The sequence below is a fragment of the Sceloporus occidentalis genome, unplaced genomic scaffold, assembly GCF_023333645.1.
Source record: "Sceloporus occidentalis isolate IW3139 unplaced genomic scaffold, rSceOcc1.0.p SCAF_4, whole genome shotgun sequence".
Classification (NCBI taxonomy): domain Eukaryota; kingdom Metazoa; phylum Chordata; class Lepidosauria; order Squamata; family Phrynosomatidae; genus Sceloporus; species Sceloporus occidentalis.
This window is the reverse complement of record NW_028316984.1, coordinates 190,591,385-190,612,378: the sequence shown is the minus strand read 5'-3', so window position 1 is coordinate 190,612,378 and position 20,994 is coordinate 190,591,385.

Sequence of the window (20,994 nt, the reverse complement as noted above, 5' to 3'; positions counted from 1 at the left end):
ACTTTAATTGTCATGGCTCCATCCTATGGAATCCTGGGATTTGTAATTTGGATATGCTTAGAAGTGTCTGCCAAATAGTGCTGTTGTGCAGGGAATTGTGCCCTAGAAAATTCTAAGTTCCTTCCATAGTACTGAGCCAGCATTGGTAGTTAAAGTAGACTCAAACCTGTATAGTTGGGCAGTGTGGATATACCCCAACACCATAGAAAGATTCTAGCATATACATCTGCCTTTGAAGAGGAATGAATTAAAAAAAAAGCATAAGCAGCCATGTGTGTGTGAGTGTGTGTGTGATGTGCCTTCAAGTCATTTCTGACTTATGCTGACCCCAAGGCAAACCTGTTATGGGTTTTTCTTGTCAAGGTTCTTCAAAGGCGGTTTGCTTTTGCCTTCCCTGAGGCTGAGAGGATGTGACTTGCCCAAGGTCACCCAGTGGATTTTCATGGCCAAGATGGGATTCAAACCCTAGTCTGCAGAGTCCTAATCCAGTGCTCAAACCACTACACCACATACCTAAGTGTAATCCTGGAATCAAAAAGACAGCATTCTTAAAGCATCACCAAAGGAGGCTTGTCCTATGTGTGAGGGTACAAGTTGGCCTCAAACAATCTAAAATTTCTTCTGACCTCTACAAGTGTCAGAAAATAACACAGCCATGCAAGGTTCGGGGCTCCGATTTGCACACAATGCAGCGTCTGGATTTACTTTTCCGGACATCCAGGAAATAGCTGGTTGCTATGAATGTCTAAAAACAACAACAAACGCAAACTCTTTTATCGACGATCAGCTCTGCTGAACATTAAACAACCCTTTCATTTTGCCTCGTAGCCCATCGGTCCAAAGGCAATCTGCAAAAGGAAAACCTTTTATTTTATTTTATTTTTAAAAAATTATTGTTTCAATGCTTATGAAAAACAGCTAAATAAAAATAGCTGACAAGACGTTGGGGGATACAGCGACAATTCATCTGATGGTGCTTGGGGCGGGGAGGGGGGGAGTATTGTTCCAGCCATGAAGAATGTTAGGCCAAGTTAACAATGGACACAGTTTACACCGAGCTGTATGATCTGCTGCCAAGATCAGCCAGTAGAAAGGAACTGGAAAGCAACCCTGAGGAGTGTGGTGGTAAAGATATACCCCACAGCATATCCTGCCCTCTGTCTAAGTCTGCCTCGGAGCCGGGTGTGAAATATTTAAGCTATTGTAAGTTGAACATTTAAAAGAAACCTAGGAAGGAGCGGGGGGGGGGGGGGGAGCACAATCCCTTCACCACCCGAGAAAGTTGCACTGTGCTTATTTTTGTCCTTTGAGAAGAAAGTACTTAATAGATTTGATATCACATTATGTATACAAAGCCTTGACAAGAAAAGAGTTCTGCAGAGAGCAAAGTGAGGTCCGGAGTTAAAATCATAGCATCTTAGAGTTGGAAGGGGCTACAAGAGCTACCTAATCCAAGCTCTTGCCATGCAGGGATATGCAGCTACAGTGGGCCCTCTATGTTTGCTGGGGTCAGGAAGACCTCTGTGAAAGTGAGAAAATTGCAAATAAAAAAACATTTTTTTTTACCAGAGATAACACCTCTCTACAAATCTCTAGGTCCTCCAGCACAACTCTGTGGTCAACATCTGCCAGAAGCTGACCATAGAATTGTGCTGGAGGACCTACCAATGCCCAGTGAAGAGTTTTCCCTAGGAATTTGTAGCCAGTTTGACTTTATTGTTGTTTGTAATGGTTTTTTAATTAGTCTGTAACCCCGCTTCGATCCTATGGGAGAGACGGGGAAACACAAATAAAATTTATTATTATTATTATTATTATTTATGGACAGCTTCTGGCAGAGAGAACATATTAATCAAATCCACGATAATCAAATCTACAAAAGTCAAAGCTGTAGGTGTGGAGAGCTGATATTGTTCCCATCTTCAAAAAGGGAAAAAAAGAGAATCCTAGCAGTTATTGTCCAGTTAGTCTGACATCAATACCAGGAAAGATTCTGGAGCAGATCATTTAAAAAAGGGTCTGTGAACATTTAGAAAGGAATGCCATAATCACAAAAAGTCAACATGGGTTTCTCAAAAACATGCCATGCCAGACTAATCTTTGTTATATATAAAATTACCAGCTTGGTAGACAAAAGGAATGCTGTAGATGTAGCATATCTTGATTTCAATAAGGCCTTTGACAAGATCCCCCATGATATTCTTCCAAATAAGCTAGTAAAATGTGGGCGAGACAATGCAACTGTTAGGTGGGTTTGTAATTGGTTGACTGACTGAACCCAACGGTTTTCAGCAATGGCTCCACTTCATCCTGGAGAGAAGTGACTAGTGAGGTGCCATAGGGTTCTGTTTTGGGCCCACTGCTATTCAACATCTTTATCAATGACTTGGATGAAAGAATAGAGGGCAAGTTCATCACATTTGCAGATGGCACCAAATTAGAAGGAGTAGCTAATACCCCAGAGAGAGGATCAAAATTCAAAATGACCTGAATAGTTTTGAAAGCTGGGCCAAAACTAACAAAATGAACTTCAGCAGGGAGAAATGTAAGGTACTTCACATAGGCAGAAAAAATGAAATTCTAGGCTGCATCAATAGAAGTATAGTGTCTAGATCAAGGGAAGTAACACTGCCACTCTATTCTGCCTTGTTCAGGCTTCACCTGGAATATTGTGTCCAGTTCTGGGCCCCACAATTTAAAAAGGATGTTGACAAGCTGGTGTATGTCCAGAGGAGGACAACCAAAATGGTGAAGGGTCTGGAAGCCATGCTTTATGAAGAGCAACTTAGGAAGGTGAGTAAGTTTAGCCTGGAGAAGAGATTCTTTGGAGGTCTTTAAACAGAGGCTGGATGGCCATCTGGAAGGGGTGCTTTGATTGTGAGTTCCTACATGGCAGGGGGTTGGACTGGATGACCCTTAGGATCTCTGCCAAATCATTCAATGATTCTATAATTCTAGACTGAATGCTCTGCTAGCATAGGAGTTGCTAGCTGCAACTGATGGCCACATTTGCATAGAAAAACCAGAGCACATTCACTGCTTTACTGATATGGAAGACACCAACCACAAATCCTCTTTGATGTAGTTTCTGATCTGCAAGTGCTTAGGAAGTGTCGTTGTTTTCCATCAAGCCAGCTTCAACATATCATGGTCCTATGAATGAGAGATCTCCAGAATCCCTGGTCAGCAACTGCCCTGCTCAGGTCTTCCAAACTCAGGAGCGGGACTTCCTTGGCTGAACCAACAGACTGAACTAACTTCACTTTTCCTACTGCCTTCCACTTTACCAAGCAGTATCATCTATTCCAATGAGTCTCACTGTCTCATGACATGTGCAAAGTACAGCTGCCTCAGTATAATAATTTCTCATGAGAATTCAGACCTGATTTGTTCTTTCTGTTTGTTTTTCTAGCAGTCCATAGTATCTCTAGGACTCTTCTCCATCATCATAATTCAAATGAGTTGATTTTCTTCCTGTTGGATGTCTTCACTATCCAACTTTCACACCCATGGATAGAAATGAGAACTTCTATTTCATGGGTGATTGTAACTTAGGTATTTAATGATATAGATGTGCATTTAACTAGCTCCTTCATAGCTTCCCTTCCAAGTCTTAGGGGCTGTCATGCAGCCGCCCCTTCTTTAGCCAGATTGGGGCCACGGCAACTGCACACCACGGTCTCAATCTGGCCTTTCCAGGGTGCAAAAAGGAGCTGCAAAAAGCATCTCCTTTTTGCGCCTTGGAAAAGGCATGATAGTCACAGTGCCGCAGCTACACGGTGCTCCTTCAGTGCTGCATCATGCCGCCGCTATGCCGGAGGAGCGCCGTGGTGCCATGTGCAATGTGGTGTGGCACGCAGAGGGGGCAGAGCTGGGGCATGCATCATGGAGACGCTACACACCAACTCTGCCCTCAGGCCAGCCCAAAGTGCCTGTCTGCACAGGGCTTTCTTCTAATTACTTAACTACGGTCTTCATTTCAATTTATGACTGAGAGAAATAATACAATACTTAGTGTATAATGCCCAAGTCCAATGAGATATGGCTGAGGAGTTGGTTTTGTATAGCTTCGAGACCATTATAAAGCAATATATATCCATCTGCAAATGTTAAAATGGTTGCTACATAAATGATGCAACAATTTTGTTCCCAGTTGCTCTAGAGATTATGCCCTAAACACATGGTTGGCAACTTTTAAAGATTATTTGTGGTGGTGGAAGTGGTGGTGTGCTTTCAAGTCATTTCTGACTTATGGCGATCCTAAGGCAAACCTATCATGAGGTTTTTCTAGGCAAAATTTGTTCAGAGGGGGTTTGCCATTGCTTTCCCCTGAGGCTGAGAGAATGTGACTTGCCCAAGGTCACCCAGGGGATTTCCATGACCAAGTTGGGAATCAAACCCTGGTCTAAAGGGTCATAGTCCAACACTCAAACTACTATGCCACATTGTCAAGACAGCAACTCTGCCATGTTTTAAGCCTAGAAGAGGCCTCTTTTCAACAGGAAATAACCTGGAAGTTGTTTAGGTACTAAACCAATAGATTGAAATTATAAGAAAGAAGATTTTGACAAAATGTTGGGAATAACTTTCTGAGGATGTAAACTTTGCTTAGGGCAAAGGGCAATAGGGCCTGCCCCAACAGACAAGATGGCTGAAGTAGGTGGGTGGAGAAGAGAGAAACTGGTACATTTTACTGAAAAAGTCCAATGATGGTGGATTAATCAGAGCTGTCCTTGATTATAGAGGTAAGTATACCTATACTCTTAAAATGCTTTTGTTTGTTTTTCCTTTCATTTTCTTAAATTCATTTCAACAAGAGTGGTTTTCTAAGCACTGTTGTAAGTAAGGAAGAGCTTTACCCCATTCCTGCATCTCCCGTGATACCAGTTATTACTGCCCCGCCAAGCATCTGATATTTGCAATTTTTTAAAAAATTGCAATTTAATAGAAAAGGAAAACATCTTTAATGCCACATCTAGCTAATGCCTAAGAGCACACAGAACTAAAGTAGTAGATCTACTCTATTAATTGTTGCAAGATTCCTTCCTTCCTTGCTCCTCGTCTTTATTATTTGTCATGCACAGGCTACAATACACTCCTAGTGTATTGCATCTGGAAAAGAATAGTTGCATCTGGAAAAGAATCACTGCACTGGGGTGAAAGAGCCTCAAAATTAGGCCTCACTTATATCTGGAATTCCCAAAACTGGGGAAGTGTTTTGCCTGGTGATATGGAATATTTTTGAACTACCAGGAGAATGTTAATTAAACAACTCAGCCTCTAGCTTTCTAGGCGGTTTTGCTTCTCACCAAACATTGGGAAAACACCGTTTCTGTTGTTTCCAGTTACCTCCTAGAGACAAGCACTAAATTGTCTCAAACAGAAAAGATGGGAAGAATCCAAGGTACTGCATCCTGACCAAGATCACGAAGCTGTTTCAGGAGACCCTGTTTTCCGAACAAGATCATATCAGCAAAAGGAAACAAACGGGAAAATAAAACAGTGTGTCTCCCCCCCTTCTCCGTTTTTCAAAAAAGAGAGAAATAACAATCCCATTCTTTCAACCTGAAACCTGACTGCATGTCCAAATAACCATTCAAGAGAGTTAATGTTTGATATAATAAAAGAGATAACATCGCTGCATGGGGGTACATCCAATTGGCAAGAGCTCAAGGGGGTTGTGTAGCTTTTCCAGCATGCTGTTTAGCATTCCAGAGAAGAACAGACACTGTCCCTGAAACCTGAACAAAACCAGACCAGGCATGTTTACCAAAGAGGAATGCTGTCCTCTAAAACGGGTGGCCTAAACAGAGTTGGAAAGTTAGATTTAAAAACCGATTTATTATCACTGATGGTGCAAAATGGAAGGAATGGTCCAGTTTTGTTAATTTGGGGAGGGATGTAATTCATTGTGTCATTGTTAGTTAATTAATTAAATAAATTGTTAATTTTTAAAATAAGGAAACATGGGATTTATAGAAAATGCCCCCTACCAGTACATTTTGTTATTGGCTTAAAATCCTCTTGACATTTTGAATGTCAGTTTAGTGACACTCCCTTAATGTTAGGACCTCAAGGACTGTCTCTAAAGATCACACAATGGATGGATAAACCTCCTCTGAAATCTTGCCAAGAAAGCCCCATGATAGGTAGGGTTACCATAGGTCAGAAATGATTAGAAGGCATACAACAACAACAACAACAACAACAACAACAACAACAACAACAACAACTAACTGAAAGATCATAAACTAACTTTAGCATAACATGGTTTTGAAGCAACACTTCATTTCAATAACCTTTTAATGTGGACCTTTAAAAGTTGCATGGTGTCAGAAGTAGAGAATGCAGAATACTTTGATTTAACTGTAAAGCAGTCTTCTGGCTGTTCAAACGCAAACAGAAAATAAGCAGCTGTAACTGCTGCCCCAGAGTGTCCCATGAATTTTTTTTTCTCCCTGAACAGACTAACAAATGGTATCCTCTTATACATCTAAAATTAAGGTGCCTAGTGCCCAAAGTCAGCCAAGTTATTCCAGAGCATAAGGCAGGAAATATCTCCACCAACTCCCCACTTCTAGCAGAAAAGGTGCAATAATAATCAATGAAAAACCTAATATGCTGCGGTTTCTCAATGTCCCAAGTCTGCTGCCTGTGTAAGTGGACTCATTCCTCCCACTAGAATCTGGAATCTGAATTTGGAGGCATAGCAAGGAGGAGCATTTACATAGTAGTCACTACATAATTATAACACTTTGCTACCAGTGTAACTACTCTGGCTTCCTCCTGTGGACTCCTGGGGACTGTAGTCTGGTGAGGTCCTTAGAATTCTCTGCCAAAGAGTTCTAGAGCCATATTCCAGGACAGTAGACTAGTGCTCTCTATCTGAAAAAATTCAGAATTTGCCATCAAATTACAAACCTTAAGATTCCACAGGAAGGGCCCATTGCAGTTAAAGTTTTATCAAACTGCTATAATTGCACCATCTGGCTACTCTGCATCCCCTTTGAAAAGATAAGCCTTTATTCTTCAAATAGTTTTCTTCTTTCTACCAGGTGCAAAGCTACTGCTCAACTAGCAAGGGCATTATCCCTGGGTCTCCAACCATTGTTGCACCCCCAGTGCTTTCCCTGACAGACAGGATGGCTGAAGTGGGCACTTGCAAATAGGGCTATTTGTACTTCTTTCCGCTCGACCCTGGGCAGCAAGCCTTGCCCCTGCTTGGTGCAATCAGACTTTCTTTCTGCCTTGCATTCACATACCCTCCAATTGTTCTGATTTGGCAGACACAGTCCTGATTAATCCCCTGCTGTCCTGCTTTTCCAGGTGCTTTTAAAATGTCTCAGTTTCTATCTCCTCCTTCCACTTCACCCCTTTGTTCTCAGTTATTTCAATGCTGCAATCTGAGTTGAAAAGAACTAATGTAGTTTCCACTCAGCTCAGCAGCGAGGAGAACAAAGGGAGGAAACTTGCCCTCCCCAGGAGGTTTGGACAAAAGCAAACTGCTGCAGCTTCTCCTAGCTTTTGCCATGTTGAGCACACTCTGATGTGGCATGGCCACATGTGCCCCAGTTTTCATCTGTGAAAAGTTGGAGGGTATGCATTCCAAGGGAAACCTAACAGTCGCTCATCCAGGGAATGATATGAAATGAGACAGCTTGTGTGTTTCAGGTCAAGGCTTTCTCCATGAAATTGTTTTAGTGCCGTCTCTACCAAGGAGGGAAGGAGAATGGAATGTATGTTGACAGCAACCTGCTGAGAGCCTGTCGGCAGCCATCAAAACCAATGCCCATTTTGTGGACAACCAGCTCTCAGAGTGACCTAAAGATAGTAGTAGTGTGTAGTATTTGGAAGAGAGAGCAGTGAGGAAGGAAGGAGGGAAGGATGAATGGATGGATCTCAACACGCACATGGAAGAAGAAGAATTTTCTGGCTCAGACCAAATGTTTGATTTAATCAAGATTCTCATTCTGTTTCCCTCCTCTGGTCAGATAAATGTCTGTGGGCACCAAGCCATGAAGGCATCACTACAATGCAACATTACTGGATGTTGGTAAGGTATATGATCATGTCATGGCTGTGATCTCACTGGTGAAAAATTGAATAGAAGTGCCATGAGGATGGCCATTGTGTCTGAGGGGAAATTAGTCTCAAATATTATGCATCATGTGCAGAAAATTGGCTCCTGGGCCCATCAAAGTCATCCACTCCTCTATACAGGCAGAGATGGAGCATAAAGTTCTGCCCAGGCAGAATTCAACTCCATCTCCCTTTCTGTTGCCTGCACACACCCTGACCCATGAAATGGAGGAAGGGGCAAAGAAGCATTTGGCTAGATCACTGTAAATGTGTTCACAGTTGTGACATTCTCCTCCTGGACTTCTTCAAGAAGGACTCCTCCAGAGGTCCTGAAAGTGTAGAAGAATCTATATTAATATTTTGTATTATGTGTCCAACTATAGGCACATAGCCGGACATTATTTGGCAGCCCACCCTCTGCACTCTCTGCTGGCCCTAAATGTCTATGTCAGACATTCACTGACATGGGAATTCCCCAGTCATTTTGTAAGTATCAATGAAGTGATGCTTGTAGCATGTGGGAGGTGTGATTTTCTCCCTCCGCAACAAGAAAGAGGACACATGCTGACATTATGTTAGGATGTAGATTGGATCCATTACAGTTAAAGCAGTGTCAAACTGCATTAATTCTGCAGTGTGCCAGCAGCCCGAGTTGAAATACACAGAGTTGTGTCAACTGCACATGGTTCTGCTTCCCACAGGTGCAAGGAATGCTGAGCTAAACATATAAGACCCGACTTTACAAACACAGCCTCTGTGCCCTTTTTTTTCCTGGGTCACCAAAGTGTTTTCATTCCTCTGTGAAGCCATGCACACTTTGCTGGCCTCTTGTGTATCAGTGCTGCCATGCCACCAGCCTCCAGTATCAAGCTGCTGCTATGCTTACTAGTCCCTTGAGCATTGCTATTTCCACACACAGCAAGTGAAAGCTTTTGTATTTTCCCCTTGTTCTATAACAGAGGGCACATATACACAGGCTAAATGAACCAGTGTCCCTTCACCATCACTATGACCTGTCTACACAATGGAGGGCCAAAGCCTCAATTTGACTGCAGACTATCTTTGCAGCATGATACCAGCTCTGCATTGAATCCAGCCCATCCCTCTCGTAAACAGGATTAAAAAGACTTATGTTTTGCTCCAGATTTTCCAGAAAAATCTCGAACAATCTGGAGTGATGCCAGGAAGCTGTTTACACATACGTCCTGCTGTGCCACCCAGTGCCCCAACCACTGGTGTGAATCACTCCCTCTGAGCTCAGAATGTGATGCCCAGCCATGTGATCAATGCTGAGTGCCTCATTTTTTTACCTCAAAGGGAGCAACTCATGTATTAGGGGCAAATCTACTGTATTTTTGAAGTAGTCTGGGCATTTTCCAGGAGATTTTGGCTAGAGCTGCATTATTTGGGAACACATTGTTTAGAATTCTAATAGGGATATTGGGGAAATTGGGAATGAAATTAGTGGTGAAAAATGGGGTTTGCATAGCCCCCAAACCCTTCATGACTGCCCCCATAAATTGTTCTTTCATTTATTGTGCTGTCCAGCTGCCTCCCTCCTTCATTTTCAGTGAATTTGGAGCAATTATTTTTTTTAAAAAAAAAAAAAATCATTGCAAGTTAAATACTAACACCACTAGGGACGCATTCCCACTATGATTTAAAGCGAATCACTGATCGGGTTATATGACCGTCATTCCGCTTTCATAGTGGGAACGACGAACCTTTTGGAATTGATTTACCAACACGGAGCGAAGGCGAATTGCACACACTGTTAAATATACGTGGAAATTATCCCTAGAGGTGTGATGCCCATCCTCCCTCCTCATTATGCCAGATCTGTGCCATCCAGATGTTGAGAGAATTACCATTTGAAGAGGATCACAACTCTCATGACTCCTTTTCTGGCTAGGAGAGTCTGGCAATCTGCCCCTCTCAATAATTTTCCTTACCCCTGATGTTCAGTCTTGCCATAATAACACAAGAAGAACAGGATGCTTGAGATGGCATTATTATTATATTAACATTAAGTTTATTTATATTTCCCGCCACTCCCAAGGATCGAGGCAGGATTACATCAGTAAAAATGATACAATAATACAAAATATGATCAATAAAACACTAATACTGAATTAACCGACATTCCATTAGATAGCATGTAGTAAGTTTGACACTGCCTCTCTTAGCAACAGAGAGGAAAGAGTGCTGTCTCTGCTCAAGTGGCATGAACGGGCATGCTCTGGTGATCTTCCTTATGCTCCACCAGCCATTCCTCAAGACAATGCTGTGATCCAAGGAGGAGACACACACAGGGCAAGTAGGAGCAAGAGGCAAGCGAGAACCAATTGCTGCATTTTTATTGCAAACCACCCTATTATGTGCAGTGAAGAAACAAAGGGGGGAGTACAGAAGAACAGGGTCTGGAGCTTCTCAGCATTACATACGGCCCAGTTTATTGCATACCAAAGAAAGGGTGTCAAACAGGGAACAGCTCCTTGAGTTAGACAATTGCCATTGAATCATAAAATCATAGAATCATAGAGTTGTAAGAGACCACAAGGTCCATCCAGAATTGAGTGAGCAGTAACAAAATGGGGATAGAGTGGGTCATAGATTTTCATTTTTAATTCTAATTTTTTTCTGATTGTTCAATTGTGTTTTAACTTTTGTATTTTGTGGAATTTTTTAAAACAATGTTTATTAATCTTTGTAAGCTGCTTTGAGTCCCAATCTGGTAAAAAGGAGGGAATCATCATCATCATCATATACAGTGGACCCTTGGTGTCCCCTGGGGTTTGGTTCCATGAACCCCTGTGGATACCAAAATCTATAGATCCTGAGGTTCCATTGTATACAATGGCGTAGGAAAATGGTGTCCCTCATATAAAATGGCAAAATCAAGGTTTGCTTTTTGAAATTTATATATTTTAAAAATATTTTCAAGCTTTGGATATATATTCCATGGATACAGAGATGACTGTATAACAGAGCTATAATGAAGTAGTATGAATAGCAGCATGAGATGGACACTCAATCCAATCCATCACAGGCCAGCTTTAATAAGAACTCTAATGATGATTATGATGATGATGATGATTAAAAATAAGTTACTATAAAAAGATTTAAATGCAGCAAAATTTCTTCTGGGTAAGCAAAATTATCATTGGGAGTTGAATGCCTTCATTTGCCCTCTCCCTGAGCCTCATAGTTTGCAAAAATGCTCACAATCTCCAAAAAAAAAAATCACTATGCAAAGGGATCTTGTAGCACCTTTGAGACTAACTGTGTGAAAGAAGTTGTAGTGTAACCTTTCATAGACTTGGTCTGCTTCCTCAGATAGATGGAAGTAGACCATGTCTACGAAAACTCATGCTACAATTTCTTTCACACAGTAAGTCTTAATAGTCTCAAAAGAGCTACAAGATCTCTTTGCATAATGATATTCCAGACTAACATGGCTAGGTCTCTGAATCTTGAAAAAAAGACTAAGGGGGTTAATGAAAAACAAGAAACCCACAAAGTGAAAGTAACATCAGAACCTCAGATTGATGGTAGTAGTAGAGAGGGATGTTTTATGAGATATAGATCCCTTTAAATGTAAAGCCATTTCTGGTTTGGAAAAGAGTAACCCTTTCCTCTGGGTACCAATCCAGTTAAGGAGGACCAAACCCACAGTGCCCTTTCACACTGCACATGTATAGCACTGTGATTCCAATTTAACTGTCATGGGTGAATCTTATGGAATCCTGGGATTTGTAGTTTGATGAGGCACTAGAGCTCACTAGAGCTGCCATGTCAGTTAAAGTTGAATCGTAGCACTATAACTGTTCAGTGTGAAAGAGTGGAATTGACCCTTCCCTATACAGAATTAGGTGCTTTTTGGTTTGAAAAGAGAAAGGCAGGTGTGTGGCGGACCACCTGAAGCCCATATTGGCTGGAACCATGTTGCGGTGTTACACAAGGTTAACTCTTGGATACACTGGCATTCGTGCTATTTATTCTGCGCAAAATTCACACATGAGCTTTTTTGCATAGTAAATAGAATTTTCTGTGAAGGTAACAAGGTTTTTGTGGAGAGAATAGGCAATGTTTTCTGCAGGAATTATCCTGCACAAAATTCGTACTTGATATTTTTGAATATAAAACAAAAAAAATTTTTTTTTGTAAAGGAAACAACATTTTTGGCATGGAAAATGTATTTTTTATGTACAGGACATCATAATAATAGTGTCTACACAAAAACCTCTTTTTTCTGCACAAAAAATGACCAAATTTTGTGCAGAATAAGTCCAGAATGCTGAAGATTCTTTGCAATCAAGGAGGAATGGGGTTTGCCATCATTGAGGTTTCAAGAAACACATTTTTCCCTACCATTTTCAAAAATTTGTAATATTCTTTCCATGTCTTGTCAGGAGTGGACTAACCCAGGCTGCAGCTACAGTGCAGAATTAATGCACTTTGACAATGCTTTTAACTGCCATGGGTCAATGCTATGGCATTCTGAAGATTTGCAATTTTGTGAGATGTTTAGCCTTCTCTGTTGGAGAGCTCTGTTGCCACAACGAACTACAAATCCCTGGATTCCATAGAATGGAGCTGTGACAGTTAAAGCGTTGTCAAACTGCATTACTTATACGGTGCAGAAGCAGCCATTTCTTGTATGGCATTTGTTGTTTGTTTGTTTATTCATTCACTTATTCATTTATATCTCACTCTTTATCTGAAGATCTCAGGGTGGTTGACGACAAGATCAATTTAAAACAAGGAATAATAACAATAACTTTAATAGACTAAAAATACATTAAATCACTTATCAGTTATGGATACAACCAGTTGGACCAAAGGTTTTAATTTTTAAAAAGGCCAAATTTGGCCTCAGTACCAAAATGACACCAGTGTTGGCACCAATTGCGCCTCCAAAGGGAGGGTATTCCATAACTGGGGTACTATTGCAGAGCACTGGTACCTCAAGTATCAACTACAGTTGCACAGACAAATAAAACACCAGATCTAAGACATGAGGAAAATACACGCACACACTTTTAAAGGCTACCCTCTTACCCTGCAGAAAAGGGGCCAGACTCTGAAAACCAGGAACTGCAGGAACCCCCCCCCCCCAATAACTAGAGACCTGACTAGAATTGAGAGGTATACATTGATAGATATGTTTGTTCCTGTGTGCTTTCTAGTTGTTTCCAACTTATGGCAACCCTATTAGCAAGATTTGATCAGAGTGGGATTGGCACTCCTTTCTACTTGAAACTGAGAGAATGTGACTTGCTCAAGGTCACCCAGGGAGTTTCCATGGCCAAGAGGGGATTTGAACCCTGGTCTCCCAAAATCGTAGTCCAACACCCAAACCACTACATCACAGATTGCTATATTTTATATTGTTTGTTCTGTTAAGCTTGTTATAAGAAGATGTGGCTAATATAACTAGAGCAACTGTAATTCCTGCGGTGATAAGTCTTCTGAGCACAATTCCAAATGGACTGACAAAACAACTGAGTGAATTCGCCATAGACAGGATCACAATAACACACTTACAAAAAGCACCACTGCTTTTAATGTGTCGCATTATCCAACAATGCCTCAATGATTCTTAAATTTCTCAGACAGAATCCAGATCATTCACAGTCCAAAAATCCAGCCTGTTAACACCTGGTAGATTCTGATAGCAATATATGAAATGTAATATAGAAAAACTAATAGTAAGAAAAAATAGTAAGAAACCTATGTAGGAGTTTACACAGACAGTGAGGAGTGAGAGGAGGAGGGGAAGACAAGGAGAGGCAAATCGAACAAGGAATGAATGCAAATAAATACAGTCAATCCTTTTAAGGTTTTCTTTCAGTTCAGGAATCATATCAGGTGAGACTGCTGATTTTGATAAGCTACTCTGAGGGGAAAAATCCCACCTTGCTTCATGTTGCAGCTTGTGCACATAGACACACAGAGAGAAAAAGACACACACAGAGAGAAACACAAGTTTCCAGAGATACTATCTTTTTGCTTCCCCCGATAGGTCATATTTTGGATGATATGTGCCTTGGAATTCCACACATGCACGTGCTCTTACAATATCTCAGCCAATCTGTGTGCTATTATATTCTTGCTGTTGTTAGCTACCTTTCAGTTGACCTCAACTCAGGGTGACTCTGTGAATGAGACATCTCCATGACCCCCTATACTCATCTGTTCTGCTCAGGTCCTGCAGGTTTAGGCATGTGTCCTCCCTGATTCAGTTTATCCATCTGGCACATGGGCTTCCTCTCCTTCTGCATCTTCCCACCTTTCCTAGCATTAGTGTCTTTTCTAATGAGTCTTGCTTTCTCCTGATGTGGCCAAAGTATGATAGCCTCAATTTGGCCTCATCTTGGCTTCCAGGGAAATTTCAGGCATTCAAGGACACATTTTTTGTCTTTTTAGCTCTCCACTGTATCCTCAGCACTCTTCTCCAGCACCACATCTCAGAGGAGTGGTTTTGGTTCCTGTCCACTTTCTTCACTATCCAGCTCTCATAGCCATACATGGAGATGGGGGATACAATGGCATGGACAATTCTGACTTAAGTATTTGGTTGTATGTCTTTACACTTTAAGATCTTGTCTTGTTGTTGTTAACTGCCTTTGAGTCGATCTCGACTCATGGTGACCCTATGGATGAGACATCTCCAAGACCCTTTGTCCTCCACTCCTCTGCTTAATTTCTGCAACCCCATAAAACCCATAGTGTCCTCTGGCATGTGGCCTTCCTCTCTTCCTACTTCCCTCCACCTTTCCCAGCATTATTGTCTTTTCCAATGAGTCCTCCTTTCTCATGATGTGTCTGAAGTACAACAGCCTCAGTTTGGTCATTTTGGCTTCCAGGGAGGTTTCTGGCTTGATCTGCTCTAGGACCCATTTGCCTGTCCCTTTGGCTGCCCATGGGATCCTCAACGCTCTTCTCCAGTACCACATCTGAAATGAATGGATTTTCTTCCTATCATCTTTCTTAACTGTCCAGCTCTCACATCCATACATGGTGGTAGGGAATACAATAGCTTGCATGAGTCTAACTTTTGTGCTCAATTGTACAGTGCGCCCGCGTCATATGCGGGCATGCCTTACACAGCTTTCAGCATATGCTGAAAGCTGTGCTGGAAAAGGGGGCAGTGCACCCCATAAGGGGTAATGGCACGTGTGCCTGTGGTGCACGTGTGCTGCTGTGCCGTCGCACCACTGCGCCACCATATGCACAACCCCCATTCATTTAAATGGGGCTCAAGCATACGCTGAATTCCCCTTACACAGGGATGTCCAGAACGGATCCCCCACGTAAGGGAAGGGCGGACTGTATATCTCTGCATTTTAGAATCTTTTCTAGTTCTTTCATAGCCACTCTCGCGATTCTTCTTTTGATCCCAGGTATGGGGATTCTTTTACTATTTCTATTTCTTCATTGTCTGGGTTGAACTCATGAAGGCCCTCGGTGGACATTATTTTGTTTTCCTTATGTTCAACATTAAGCCTACCTTTTCACTTTCTTCTTTGATCTTCCTTAGTAAGTGTTCCAGGACTGTGAGGTTTTCTGCTAGTACTGTGGTGTCATCTGCATATCTTAGATTGCTGATATTCCTTCCTCCTATTTTCACTCCACCTTCTTCTGTGTCCAAGCCTGCTTTTCTTATAATATGTTCTGCATAAAAGTTGAACAGAGAGGGTGAAAGGATACAATCTTGTCTGACCCCTTTGTCAACTGGGAACCATTCTGTTTCTCTGTGATCTGTTCTAACAGTAGCCTTTTGTCTTGAGTACAGATTCCTCATCAGAACTATCAGATGTATTGGCACTCCCATGTCTTTAAGGGCATTCCATAGCCTTTCATGATCTGTGCAGTCAAAGGCTTTGCTAGAGTCTATAAAGCACATGCCAATGCTCTTTTTTTAATTCCCTGGTGCATTCCATTACATTTTGTCTAGTTCTTTCATAGCTTTCAAAGAACTAGATCTTGTCTAGTTCCTACATAGTTGCTCTTCCCATTCCTAGTCTTCTGATTTCTTGACTGTAGACTCCATTCTGATTAACCCTTGGGTTATTTTTAACTATTTTGATTTCCTTGTTATCTAGGATAATATATACTGTATATATTAGATAGATAGATAGATAGATAGATAGATAGATAGATAGATAGATAGATGATCTCTTCCTGGTGAGCACTTGCAGTTATGTAATGAACAGGCAAGACCTTATCAGATAAGCTTTGCATTCCCCATCAATCAGAACTATAAATGATCACCAGGGTATTATTTGGGAGCTAAAAGTTGGATATCCCCTGGCATTCTCTTCATAAGCTTTCTTAAGTCCTCTTGTCTCTTGCTCACATCTTATCAGCTAGCAATACTTGACATATTTGGTGTGCTTGCTGTAACTCTTGTGCTTAACAAAATATGAAGCTGTCAGGTGTGCCTTGAACGAGATGAACCAGATGTGATGGAACAGGTGCCAGCTCTCCATCAGCATTCCTCTAGAGCTCCAAAGTGTCACAAAACATTAAAACAGGCTTCAAAAAGGCTGTAAAGGCTGTAAAGGCTGACAGACTAGATGCTCCCTGACATTAGATATGATTCTCACCTCTTTACAGAGCAGAGGGGGAAAGAGCCAACCCTGAAGGATTATCCTAGCAGAGCATCAGCATGCATGCACCAGAGCTGGAGGGAAGAGTTTGCTTCCATTTTAAAAAGTACATTGTGCTATAATTTAGCAGAGTCAGACCTGGCAATATATCACAGATGCAGACAGAGACACATGTATCCAAACAAAAACAGAGTACGGTTAATAAGGTTTTATCAAATCAGTCCTGCATGCAGGGACGTAGCCAGGATTTTAGGAAGGGGGGGGGGGTCCAGACTAAGTGCCACCATTATAATGGGGCTTTGGTGCAGCGGCGCAGCAGCACATACTATTCATTTTTCTAATGGAAGGGGGGGTCCGGACCCCAAGATTCCCCCCCCCTTGGCTACGTCCCTGCTGCATGGCATCCATCAGGTCCTCAGGCACTGTTCCATGCAAATGCTGATCATGTTCAGCCCCACTTAGAATATTTTTACAGGCTGGAGCGCATCGTTCTCAATCTTTGGTCCTTCAGATGTTTCAGACTTCAGCTCCCAAAAACCCTTACCACTAGACAAGCCACTTGGGTCTTGTGACTGTTGAAATCCAAAACATCTGGAGGGCCAAAGATTGATAACCGCTGCTCTACAGTACACTGTTGTAGCTGCTCGAAAGCCAATTTATCTGCCATGTCGCCATCCTATGGAATCCTGGAATTTGTAGTTACCAATCTCTCCTAGTAAGCTCGAGTGCCATTTCCTGAACTCCAGTGTTAGGACTCTGTAGACTGTAGCAGTCAAAGTGGTGTCCAACTGCTACAACTGGGGCTGCCTCTGCACTGCAGAAATAATGCAGGTTGACACCACTTTGTCATGGCTCAGTGTGATAGAATTCTGGGATTTATAGCCTGTTGCGGCACCAGAGCTATCTGACAGAGAAGGCTAAACATCTCACAGAATACAAACTCCAGGATTCCATAGCATTGAATCTTGACAGTTAAAGCAGTGTCAAAACAGAAGAGGAAAGGAAATATTGGAGACTCCTATTATATCTTATAACTGCAGCAAGAATAGTAATAGCTAAAAAATGGAAAAACAAAGAAACACCCACAATTGAAGAATGGATAATTAAGCTGCAGGAACTAAAAGAAATGGATAGACTGACATGCTTGATAAATAACAAATCAAAAAACAGACTTATAGAAGATTGGCTCCCAATGTTAAAATACTGGGAAGAAAACTGGGGGATTAAAAGAGATCTAATGATCTAAAAGTAAACAAAGTTGGTATATAGATTTAGACCTACAGTTTTAAAATCATGTATAAATATGTTGGATAAGAATTGAAATGTAACCAAGTCCTATAAAGGAAAAAGGGGGGAAAATGTACAAGAGATGATAATCGCATAATATGTTTATTGATTTGTATATTGCTGTATATAATATTAATAAAAATACTTTTGCAAAAAAAAACTGCAGATGCAGTCTAAGTTGTCTGCACTGCAGAATTAATGCACTTTGAGACTGCTTTAACTGCCATGTCTCAGTGCTCTGGAATCCTGGGATTTAGAGCTTGTTGTGGCATTGGAGTTCTCTGATAAGGAAAATGAAATCTCTCACAAAACTACAGACCCCAGGATGCCATAGCATTGAACCATGGTAGTTAAAGCAGAATCAAATTGTATTAACTCTGCTGTGAAGATGCAACTGTAGTCTCTTCAGATGGGTTGTTGCAAGAAAGGCCCTCAAACCACACTGGAGGCCTCAGCGACACAGTCATTTAAACAAGAGATTCCCCCCTCCCCAGTTCCTCCACCACCAGACCACTTATGCTGGGATTATGACATGCTTGTAATTTACTATAGTGGGAGACCTCCGAAGCCAAAATGACATGGAAAGAATCCCAGCATTTCCATCTGTCGGATTCCCAAATGACAGTAACCTGACTCCTAAAGGAGAGGATACGGTCTGTGTTATTATTGGGCTAGCGGATCAGGCTGCCTCGGCTGTTGGTCATGCATTATTAAGTGAGATCATGGCAGGGAGGGGGACAAGGAGAGAAATGGAAAGAGGAGCCAACATTCATTTGAAAGAAGGCGAAATGTCACCCTTGGCTTTGTTGAAGCCGCCGATGGCTGGTGAGCAACAGCAGCCATTTTGAAAACACAAGCTGGGCTCCCCCCCCCCCCTTTTGCAGGAAGCATTGACTTGAGGAGGTAGTTGAGTTCTCCCCTGTTTAAAAAGAGATAGGAGAGCCATCTTTTCCAAAGCATTCCAGCAATTTCTTTTGTCGGTGGCTTGGCTCTTCTTCCGCATAGGAAAGGCCGTCTAGTAAAAGACACCCGTGGGGCTCCGTGCTTGCTTCTATTACATCCAGATCAAGTGTCCGGCGCGGGAATGCTTTTGCAGCAATGCGACAGGGCCAAAGAGCCTGCAAAAGTGGTGTAACCCCATCCTGCAGCCAAAGCCAGCTGCTGGCTGGACCAAGCAATCCTTGGCGTGGCATCTGCCCAATGTTTGAAAGCCAGAGAAGGAAGCGGCAAGAGGAGAGTGGAGTCCTCTGCAAATCCATTGCAGACAGAGAGAATTCAGCACCCAGAATTCCAATGCTAGCAGCACCACAGATGACAGAGTGCTGCAACCTGTGTATTTTGTGCAACTGAATACATTCACAAGGGTGGGTTTTTTAATCTTGCAAAGTACAGTCAGCCCTCCTTATCCACGGATTTTTTATCCACAGATTCAAGCATCCACGGTTTGAAAATATTCCCCAAAAAAGTATACATTTCAGATAGCAAACCTTGATTTTCCATTTTATATGAGGGACACCATTCTGCTATGGAATTATATTTAATGGGACTTGAACATTCATGGATTTTGTCATCCGTGGGGGGTTCCTGGAATGAAACTCCAGCAGATAACAAGGACCCACTGTAGTTTGTTTTGAAATTTTCCATTACATATTTCTTCTGGTTGCAACTGTTGTGATGGGATGGCAAGGCAAGTGGCTATGAAGACTGAAGTGTTGAAAATATTATTGAGCTACTCCTCTGACACCTGAAATGTCAAAAAGCATTGTACATATTTTCAGGCATATCTATAAGAGCTACAAACTTACATGTGTTTGAAGGTGAGGTTTTAACCCACATGGATATGCCTGAAAGTGTGCACAATATGTGTACATGGAGACACAGAGAGAAAAGCAAAGTTTTCAAGGTTTTTAAGGTAACCTTAAAATCCTTAATTTTTAATAGTTTTAAGGTAACAGATTTCTGTATACACTACTACAGTGGTATATTTGTAAACAGTAGTAAATGCTTCTGCAAGGCTGCATCCACACTGCAAAAGTAATGCAGTTTTACACTGCTTTAACTCCATACTATGGAATTCTGTTAATTATACTTTTGGGAGGCATTTAGCCTTCCTTGTAAAAGTTTTGGTGCCCCAACAAACTGCAGTTCCCAGAATTCCATAGCATTGAGCCATGGCAGTTAACATGGCATCAAACTGGGTTATTTTTGCAGTGTGGAAGCAGCCGATGAGCTTGCCTCTCCCATTGAAACCCACTCCTACCTACTGAAATTTTCCAAGTGTGTTAGTTAACCACAAAATCTGCCCTATATAATAATAATAATAGTAGTAGTAGTAGTAATAGTATTTATTTATAACCCGCCTCTTCCTGTGTTGGATCAAGGCAGGTAACAGCATATAAACAGAGAAAACAATAATATAAAAGGCATTCAAATTGGTCCAAAGAGAAACAATTTAGGCACGTGGAAAGTAAAATTAGGGGATCAATTAGGGAAGGGCGGCGGAAGAGATCTGTTTTTATTGCCTTCTTAAAGGCCTCGAAATATGTTAGTTGGTGGATCTCATCCGGCAGATCGTTCCAGATTTTTTGGAGTGGCAGCAGAAAACGTCCTCTGGGAGGTAGTTACCAGTCGAGTTCTCTGTGACTGTAGTAGGTTCTTCCCTGAGGACCTGAGAGTGCAGGAAGGATTATATGGGAGGAGGCGTTCCCTCAGGTAAGCTGGACCCAGTCCATGTAAGGCTTTATAGGTAATAACCAACACCTTATACTGTGCCCAGAAGCTAATAGACAGCCAGTGTAGGGATTTTAAGATAGGTGTGATAGAATCAAACTTGGAACTCCCAGTCACCAATCTGGCTGCCATGTTTTGGACCAGTTGCAGCTTCCGAACGTGGCATAAGGGCTGCCCCATGTAGAGCGCATTGCAGAAATCGAGACGAGAAGTTACCAGCGAATGTACAACTCTTTCAAGGTTTTCCCGTTCCAGGAAGGGGCGTAACTGGCATATCAGCCGA